The following is an 11162-nucleotide window of genomic DNA, read 5'->3' as shown; positions in this document are numbered from 1 at the left end:
GACCGTTTTGGCTCATTTTATGAAACCAAAATTATCAAATAATAATAAATAAATAAATAAAATTATAACGTATTGAAACTATTCACCTCTACAAAAAATTACCCGTGACTTTCATTACTCAGAAAGAATGAACCATAAGTATATCTTAAATTAACACTCATGGGGTAGAATTTTATATTCTTGTCTAGAGATTTAATGTTTTTTTTTATGAATAATGTGTAGAGCACGTGCAACGCACGTGCCCTACCACTAGTAATAATAAAAAGGCTAATAGGATTTTTTTCAGCTGAACTATTGATATTATTAGATTTAACGACTTTTGTCTAATTTTATTTAATTTTACTGTTTCAGTGATTGTTTATGTACTAAATTATGCTCCCTAAACTTTGATATCTACCAAATCATGTCCCTCAAATTTTGATATGCACTAAATCATGCCCCCTGAATTTTCATCCATGTTAGAAATTTTTTACTAAAATTAAAATCTAACAATCTCAATAGTTTAGGGAGAATTTTTAACGACCTTAAAAGTTCATGGAGCATAATTTAGTACATGTCAAAATTCGAGTAAAAAAATTATTAATTAGCCTAATAAAAAAGAAAAGAAATTGCTAAAAAGTATCTAAATACCCTTCTCAAATAATTAAATATCGAATCCTATATAACTTAAGAAAATAGTTTCTAGAGAATATTATTAACTAATTGTTGGGTACCATCTATAGAAGTTACTAAGCACTAGTAGTGTCGAATAACAATGCTTTTTAGAAAACCACTCAACTATTATTTTTCTTTTAAGTGCAAATTTAAGGTATCATTCATTTACCACCTTTAACACATAACACATTTTTTTTTTTAGAAATTTTCGCTGTTATTAAAACTTAAGATTCGTTTACAACAACAGAGAAAATAAGATCGAGAATTTCACCCATCCAACAAACATCTTCATTAAACTCTAGAGCATATTTTGCTAAACCATGTGCAGCTTGGTTAGCATTTCTCTTAACATGAGAAATAATAACTCCAGAGAAAAAGGATAAAACATAATGAACATCTAAAATTAAATTAGAAAAACTTGATAATTCCTTAGATGTAGAGTTTAAAGCAGTTGAAACTCATAGAGCATCAATATCGACTTGAGTTATCGGCAGTTGTAATTGCAATGCCAAATTGAGGTTATAAAAAAGTGATTTAGCCTCCATTTCATCATATCTGAAGCATCCTTGTATTGGATTAGAGAAAGCAGCTACAACATGTCCTTGATGATTTCTTATAATCGCCCCCACCCCTAAGACATTTGACTCTGAGTTAACAGCTGCATCTATGTTCATCTTGAACCCCATATTGTCTGATGGCCTCCATGGAATCCTCTCATGTGGCTGCTGTGAAAAGTTCCTTTGCCTTGTTGTTGTGTATTTGGTTCTGGCCGAGTCTTTTACAGCAGTGTGTGGCGTGTTACGCCCTTTAGCTCGATGATATTTTTCAAGAAAAGATTTTGCAAAGGTAGTTGTGTAGACACCGTCATTTCGAAATCCCCCATGAAGAACTCTATTTCTTTCTTTCCAAATGGTCCACATTATGCATATTATTTCTTCAAAGTTAGCTTTGGAATGCAAGGAAGATAATTGGATCAAGTAATCCCCATTCATCATATTTTGCGCTTGTTGATAATCAATGGTGAACTTAGTTTGTTTCCAAACCAACTTTTCTCTTCAACAACCAAATAAGGCATGGCCAATTAATTTCCAAGCATTTGAACACATGGAACATGTTGCAAAATCGATGACTTTCCTTCTTAATAGTGCAGCTGCTACTGGTACAACACCCTCCAAGTAAATATTTTAACCTTTGGAAGCAGCTTTAAACCTTAAAAAGTTTTCCACCAATCTATATGATTATTAGAAGGTGAAGACTCATTGATATTTGCAATGTTTCAGTCAAATGGAAACCAAATTTTACCGTGTAAATACCTATTGTTGTATGGTGCCAAATTAATCGATCTTTAATTGAAAGAAACTCAGTGGGATAGCAATAATTTTTTCCACATTTATAGGCTGAAAAAATGCATTAAGAAGCAATAGATTCCACTCTCTTTGGTCTATAATAAGGTGGCCACATGAAGTGTAACAGGACTCGAAAAAGAGAACGGTTTGAAGTTAGTATGCCCTGGAATCCATTTATCCAACCAAGTTTAAACATGGAATCCATTCCTAATTTTAAAGCCTAGCCCCTCAATGAGCAATTCTCTTTCCCAAAGAATGTCTTACCAAGTAAGAGATGAGAATGACTGGCTTCTAAAAAAGAATTATTAAAAAAAAAAACTTATTACTCTAAATATTTCAATTAAAGAGTGACTTTCTAAATGCATACTCTTTTGTAATTCTCTCTCTCTCTCTCTCTCTTTTTTTTAAGGATTAAATTTCCTTTTCAAAAAAAAAAAAGTATATTCACTCCTAAATACTTATTTTTTCTCTCAATTAAAACTAAAAAAAAATAATTTCAAAATATATAATGTTAAATTAATTATATATATACAAATTTTATTATTTAAATAGTATCATAAAGTTCTCTTTTAAATTTATGGTGATTTATGAATAATAATTAAAACACTGAATTATAAGATAACTTTCCTTTAAAATTACAAAACAACAAAATTTATCTGTTTTAATAATAGCTGGTGGAAAAAATTTTGGAATTTGTGTATCCCTCTCAAGATTAAAATCTTTGGTTGAAAAGCTTTTTATCATATCCTTCCTACTGCATCTAATCTCTGTTAAAAAAAAATATTTCCTCTCCCTCTTGCTCTTCATGTAAGTGTTCTTTTGAAACCGTAACTCATACACTACTAGATTGCTCCAGAGCGAGACAGGTTTGGAAACTTTCTTCTCTAAATCACTTTTATTTTCACCATAGAAATCTAGATGTTAGAGAATTTATTTTGAGTGGAATTACTACTTTAAATAATGATGATTTTACTTTGTTACTATGTACTTTGTGTGCTATTTGGGAAAATAGAAATAAAAAGCTTTTCAGGAGGGTTCATATGACTGGTGAGGATTTAGTGAATTGGACCAACAATTATTTAATGGATTACAGGAACTCCCAGTCCAAGAGAATTGACTATACACCAAGTTGACACTCACACAATCTAGCAGAACACAACCAGGATGATGTAGGATCTTACCAGTTATACATTGATACAACTATTAATGCAGGGAATGGTAAGATCGGGCTTGGAGTGGTAATCAAGGACTGGAATGGTAATGTAATAGCTGGTCTTTCAGCGCCTATAGCAGCTTAGGCCACTTCTTCTACGACAGAGGCTTTGGCTCTAAGGTTGGCTCTAACCTGGTGCGGCAATATAAGAATACCCCTTGCTAACATTCTCACTGATTCCAAGCAGCTGGTAAGCAAAGTGAAGAGCACAAAGAAAGACCTCTCAGCTCTTGCAGACATTGTTGAAGACATTAAAAGCTCCTTGTCTTCTTTCCCTAATGTTTCTTTAAATTATTTGCCAAGATCTTGTAATATGCATGCCCATCATATGGCAAAGAAAGCTTTAGGGCTAGATAGGGAATTAGTCTAGAAAGATTCTTCTCCAAATTTGAACACTGTAACTTGAGCTTATTATTGTATCTTTTGGGTTACTCTCGTCAAAAAAACAACAACAAAAACAAAATTTATCTTGCACATTTGAATAAGTAATTAACTGATAATTAAGTTATTGTTTAATGAATTTATTGTAAATTTGTAACTAACTGTAAATGAGCATGTGATTTCGCAACTTTTCAAAACCTTGTTACATTTCAAAATTTATCAATTTCACTGATTTCTATATTTTCTTTTGGCAATGATTTCTTTTTTAAATGACATAATCTTAAGATCATTTAGTAGAGCTGCTACTATATATATATATATATATATATATATATTTTAAAAAAAAAGCTTAGAAATAACACGTTTTTAGCTAATGTATGGTACAAAAATTTGAGTAAATAAATGGACATAGAGGGAAATAAAGTTGATCATAGAATTTTGACTTGAAAAGAATAAAGAGTGATTGAGATTGGAGAGAGTACAACATTACTTAGGTGGCATTGGCACCCGTCTAGATAGTCAACTTTCTTTTCTTGGTGCTAAGGCTTAAGTTGACTCTCCTTTTTTAAACGAAAAATATAAACTAAGATTAAAAGCCCACCACTTAATATCTAGTAATTAACTTGTTAAAAAATATATTGAAATATAACGGAAGAAAATAAAAGATGAATAATAAAATCAAGAAATTATAAAATTATAAAATTATGTAACAAATACAAAAATTTTAAAACTAAGTGTTACAATTCTATAACCAAAACTACAAGTAAATAATAATAAAAAAATATGTAAAAATCTAAAAATATAACTCAATCCACAACACAATCAATATCAATATATCAATATATATAAAAAGAAAAGTACTAGAAATACAGGCTGCTGAGCCTTAGGTTCTTAATCAAGGGGTGCAGCATGACAATTAATGGGTCTATCCTCCATCTATTATTAACATCGAGACACTTGACAAGATCGAAAAAATTAACAAATTACTATTAAGCTATATAACTAATATTTAATTTACTCATATCAATCTCGAAAATTATAATATTTATATTTTAAAAAAATCTCAAAAATTACATTGACAAATTAATTGAGATTCACATGCCTCAAGAAATATCATTAATTATTTTAAGAAGAATACATCAAGTAAAAAGTAAACTAAAAAATAAAAATATAGTAAAATTAAAAAAGTAAACATTATATTTGAACAATTCTTTTTTCATTTTACGTGGAGGAAAAATATTCTAAACATTCATCATGAGTTTACTTCTGTCTATTGTAGTTGTAATATGCAATTCACTGCAGAAAGTAACAACGTTCTTCATTTAAATTAAATTGTGGAAAGAAATTAAGTCAATACGATGTGTAATAAATTATATATAAATATAATTATTTGACAACGTTCAATAAATTTGAAAAATAACTTACATAGAATACTTGTATAATTTTTTAGGTGAGTCTTTAAGCTTGAATAAAAAATAATAAAGAAATGTGAAGTTTTAGGTTCACAATATAATAAGAAGTATATTATTATTAAAAAAAATTCGAATTTTATAACTTTTTATTTTATTTTATTTTTCAAAAAACAAATTTTGCTTTTTTTAAAAAAGTTTAAACAGTATACAAATATTATATTTTATTTATTAATTAAAAAAAACTATAATTAAATAGCCTACAAAGTATTAATTATATTTAGGAGTGTTCATTGGATCACATTCAATGTATTTGGACCCAACCCAACCCAACCGATCCAATCCAATTATTTATTGGATATTGAATTTTGTCATCCAATCCAATCTAATTGAATTGAGTCATCCGATCCGATCGGATCGGTTCCAACCATTGGATACATTGTCTGATTTTCTATTGGATTGGATTGAATCAATCAAATCTATTTTTGCTACTATTTAAGTTAATTTCATTAAAAGAAATATATATATATATATAAAAAAAAATATAATCTAAAACTTAATAATCAAACATACATAATAAACATTAGTTTAGTCCAACCTAGTTCTCATGATCTCATAATAAAACCACTAAATACGCATTGATAATTTTATTAGTGTTTAGGAATATGAGAATTAATATTATAGATCTAAGATTTAATCTTTTTTAATCCCATGTATATTAAATCAATTAATATATATTTTAAAATAAAATATATTAAATATATATAATTATACATGTATTTTAAAAATATATAAATATAACTGGATGACCATGGGATAATAATTGGATCGGTTTGGTCAGTTATCCATTGGATCGGATATGTCATTCAACAACCGATACAATCCGATTAGATTTTTAAAATTTACATCCGATTCGATCCAATTATGATTGGATATCCAATTCTATTGAATCGATTGGGATTGGATCGGTCGGTTGTAATTGGATTGGATAGCTTTCTGCACACCCCTAATTATATTAATATTTTTGAGATCTGCATTTAATGTACCAAAAAATGAATATAGAATGAGAATGAATAGGTAAAAAATGGAAAGAGAATGAAAAAAATTAGGAATGAATTTTTATTAGTTTAATTTTTAATTTTTTAAATAAATATTAAATAAAAGTTCATGTCAACAGATTACTACTAGATTACTCTTCTAAAAGTTTAAAAAGTTAAAAAAGTGAATTAAGCCTAGTCAGCCATTATCAACCATTATATTAACATCTAAGGATTAAAAATAAGGATTCCATCGTATATTTTATGGGTTATTTTAACCAAACTTATATATATATGGGTATGATTTAAAATTAATAATTTTAAATCAAAAAAAATTAATTTAAAGTTAGAAGATAAAATTAAAATGTATTGAGAAAATTAATAAAATTCTTAAATCCATTAAATAAATCTCATTAAGTAAATATGACTCAATTAAATGGATTAACTAAAGAGTATAAAATAAGTGTGATTATTATTTTATTTTTTTTGGAGAAAAACAAAGACTTGTTGAACATTTTAGTTGGATTATACTATTCTAAAATATGTTTGAATTCTAGTTGACATTTATTATGTAAGAAAATAAAATTTTCTTGTTGAAACAATTATTATTCTTTATAATAAATAGAATTCAAAAACTAATAAATAAGATTTATTGAAAAAGATTGTACGTTATAAAAGATTGATCCAATTTTTAAAATTAGTGTTACTTACTACTTAGTACATGGAAAATCAAATCTGGGATAAAAAAAAATTAATGAAAAAGTTTACATTATCAGATTTTGAACTAAGAGTAAAAATATAATTATTTAATAAATATTAGTTAATAACCTTGGACAAATTATTTAGATATATTTAGATGAGAATATAAATTAATAAGAAAAACTTTTCTCGTATTAAAGATAAATGATTATAGTAATTAAAGAATAAAGTATATTATAATACAAATAGAAATATATAGTAGGTGCACAATTAGATTGTAATAAACATCTAGAGTTTAGTATATATATAAATTCATAGTGGAATTTTAATTATGAAAATAATGTAAAATTTTGGAAATATGAATATATAAATATAATGTAATGTCCCTCCTTTCGGTAACTAAAACTAAATAAGACAGTGAAAATTTGTGTAATAAGTAACTAGTTAACATTATGGAAAAATTTAGGAGTTTTATGCGTACTTTTATGGTAGAAAGTATGGTTTGAAAATTAATATCAATTACTTTAAAATTATTTTTTTTTATTTTCTCTTTAATTCTCTCAATTTTAATATTTTATTAAAACATAAATCTACAAAATCATATTTTACAATTATTTTAATAATTTTTGTATAAAAGAAAGTATAAAGATATAAATTAATATTTACTATTATTTTAATTTTTTTTTATAAAAATATAAAATATTTTTTAAAAGTTAGAAAATAAAAAATAAATTCTAAACAAAATATTAAAACTTAAATCAAATATAATTAATTATAAATTTTATTTACATACACATAAAATATTAATCAATATATATATATATATATACTTTTAACGTTTTTGATTTATTTTTTAAAAAATATAATAATAATAATAATAACTATAAGATATGTGATAATAAAAAATAGACTAAAATGGTAATTATTATAATATAAAATTAGTTTTTTATTGTTGTGTGAGATATTTTTATAATTTGACATAACAATAAAAAAGGTATAAATTGATTTTGTGGAGCTAAAATCTAGGGTTTTAGTTTTGAAACTTGGTCATTAAGAAACTATAAATTTAATTACCATTTTAAATTTTAAATATAGAAACTTGGTCAACTATATATATAATAGTTAAATTGACATTCAAACCTAAAATAATCATTTGAATTTTTGAACATGGTGATGGTGAGGAAGATCAAGTGTGGAACATTGATGAGGTAAAAGCAAGCTTATGATATTGTTCGGCTTAATGCTGTTATATCATAAGCTTGTTTTTGCCTCATTTATGTTCGGAACTTGAGATTATATATAAAGGCATAAAGACCGAAAGAGAGAAAGAAGGTATGTATTTATATTATTCATTAAATGTTATTTATGTTTGTGGTCGATTCAAAGATATATAATATGGAACAAACGAGAAGGCTTTTCTTCCAGAAATTGAGGATCAAAGCGTTTTCAAAGCAAATCTCTATCTATGAATATGAATTTTAATTTTCAACTGTGTTTCGTTTTGTGAGTGGCGTGTTGTTGGTGAGTGGAATGTTGTTTGTGATGTGCTGTACTTGTTAGTTTCATTTGAATTTATGGGTTTTGTGTTTCTATATATGTACTGTATGGTTAGATATGGTTATCAGTCATATTATTTTAGCGTTTATCAGGCATATGAAATGTGACTTTTGATGGTTTTTTTTTTTGGGTAGGGGCTCATCTTAGCCTTAATATAAATCCCGACCCTCTTGATTCTTCTCCAACCCATGATTTCATTTTATCATTTGTAATAATTACTTATTAATTAAGCGATCCCACGAATGCATTTAAAGAGGGTAATTCTATCTCTTTCTCTTTGAATCGATTGAATCGAATCCACTACTCCATTATCTCTAGGCTATTCCTCCATCATCTAGTTTAAAATGATTGAGGGACCCTGATTTTGAACCAAAACTTTTAGCCTTAATGGGTAAATTTTTCATAATATCACCATTAACAAGCTAAGATAAAGCTTCATACTTGACAATCAATTCGTGAAGCGCCAAGCTACAGTTTTTCTTGTCAAGTAAGTGGTTCTTTATTTTGTTGAAATTTCTCCCATTATCTTTATCTAAAACTTCTTCTAATCTTCTCTATGCTATTCATGGGTGTTAATGGGGTTGGTTCTGTATTGATAGGGTTAGAAGAAAGAGAATTCAAGATTTGGTAAGCTTAAACACAAAATCAAAGCTTCAAGAGGCAAAAGAAGTTATTTTTCATAATTTCTTTACGATCCATGATTGTTTTTGATTTGTAATAATTTTTATAGGTAGTTTAGAATGTGTAATATTAAGACTAGAGCTCTGATCATGCATGGATGCTGCTTTTGAGTTTCATTTATTTTGTTGGAATTGTAAAAATCTGTTCTTGGATCTGACATCCAATGGGTTAGATTCTAGCATTACTCCTCTGAATTTGTAAAATATTTATATGGTTCTAAATTACTCGAAGAGTACATGAGATTTAGCTTTGGAATCACTCCAACAGCTTCTTTAAAACTCAAGTTATGGGTGTTGGAAGTTCGAGTAAAATTTAGGAAAGTTTTGGGCAGATTAACTACCCAGATTGTAAAAATGATTTGGATATTTTTAATGGGCTAAAACTCATCATGATAGTTATAATATGTATACAGTTTTCTATTAATTTTTAGGTTAAAATTCATTGTTGAATTTGAGTGAAGATTTTTGTAACCTAACCTTAGAAATCTGGAATTTTTTTGGGTAAATTAGGGTATCTGTATAGTGAGCACTTTTTAAGCATTTTGTGCTAAGTCAAATATTACGATTTTTTTTTGACATGTTTTCAACATGTATAAGAATCATTGTAATTTTTCAAATTTACACTCCAAGTAGGATTGGAGTTATACTTTTTGTAAGAAAACCCTGAAAACTGGATATTTATCTTACTGGCTGTTTTAAACTTGTAACTTGTGAAACTTATAACTCAAGAATAAAAATTTATTTTCACATGAGGTTTATTATTACTTTTTTTTTTTCTTTTTTTTTTTTTTTTCACATGAGGTTTATTTTCACATGAGGTTTATTGGATGGATAGTAAATTGGGAATTTTCTAGTTTTACTTTCTATTAGTTTTAGCCAAAATGATTCGTAATTAAAGTTTTTGCAAGGGGTCAAAGTTGGACCGAAAATCAGTTTTATGTAACTTTTAAATTTTGATTTTCTCCAAAAATAACGGAGAAATAATATTGTTTTAGGTCCAAAGCCTAACTTAGCAAAAATACCACAAAAGTTTCAAATTGGGATTTACACTTTGTTTTGAAAAAAAAAATATATTTTAATTTATGGATATTTTCATAAGGCCTAGATTGGGATGTAAACCTTTATATTTAATTTAGGTTTTACAAAAATTACAAGAGATAATTATTTTCTCAAAAATAACAATAATGTAAAAGTGGAAATTGATATTTTCTAGAGTAATAAGGAGTAAGAAGATGATAATGGCCTTTTAAAGGGGCTATTTTTAAAAATAAGGGAAAAATTATTAAGGTTATGATAAATATGGCATAAAAAGTAAATACCACTAAATATGACATTATCTAACCAATCAAACTAAAAATATGATTTTTTTTTTCTAAAAAAAACCATATAAAACATTAAAAGAAATCTGAATTTAAAATTAAAAAAAAATAAAAACTTAATTAAATTACCATAAAAAATATTAAAATTCCCTTCAAATTTATTTTTTTTTAAAAAAATAAAACAAATAAAACTATAGTGATTGCCAAAGTTGTCACTCGTGCTGGAAAAGTCACCGGAGTTTACTGTCGGCACCGAAAAAGTCATCGGAGTAGTCGCCGGTGCCAAAAAGTCACCGGAGTTGTTGTCGGCGCTGAAAAAATCGTCAGAATTAGCATTGTCGCTGGAAAAATCACCAATAAACTGGTTTCTTTTAGTGATTTTTCCGGTAATTTTACCGGTGACAATGCCAAGTCTGACGACTATTCTGGAGTTTGATGTCGGTGCCGAAAAAGTTGCCGGACTAGTTCCTGGTGTTGGAAAAATTACCGGAATTATTGCCGACGTAAAAAAAGTCGTCAGAATTGGCATTGTCGCCAGCAAAATCATTAGAAAAATCACCAAGAAAGTGGTTTTTTCATCAAGAAACTGGTTTCTTCACCAAGAAAATGGTTTCTTCATTAAGGAACTAATTTTGTTACACAACAATAATAAAGATTATGAAAACAAAACAAAAATGATATACACTGAAAATAATTGAAACCAGTTTCATCAATCAACCAAATAGAAAAAAAAAATACAATAAAAATTACCAAGAAACTAGTTTCTTCGTCAAGAAATTGGTTTCTTGATGAAGAAAAAAAACCAGTTTCTTGGTGATTTTTTCGATAATTTTTTCGGCGACAATGCCAATTCTGACGAATTTCCCA

General features: G+C 27.2%; 1 long non-coding RNA gene across 1 annotated transcript; it reads left to right on the top strand.

Annotated features, from left to right (window-relative positions):
* Window positions 1–7827: 7827 nt before the first annotated feature.
* On the top strand, window positions 7828–9163 carry LOC115709015 (uncharacterized). Its single transcript, XR_004010141.2, has 2 exons — window positions 7828–8783; window positions 8896–9163. It is a non-coding gene; the product is annotated as an uncharacterized LOC115709015 (long non-coding RNA).
* The last annotated feature ends 1999 nt before the right edge of the window (window positions 9164–11162 follow it).

This window comes from Cannabis sativa, chromosome 3 (assembly GCF_029168945.1).
Source record: "Cannabis sativa cultivar Pink pepper isolate KNU-18-1 chromosome 3, ASM2916894v1, whole genome shotgun sequence".
Classification (NCBI taxonomy): Eukaryota; Viridiplantae; Streptophyta; class Magnoliopsida; order Rosales; family Cannabaceae; genus Cannabis; species Cannabis sativa.
The sequence above is the reverse complement of the archived record's forward strand: the minus strand, read 5'-3'. Positions and strand labels throughout refer to the sequence as shown.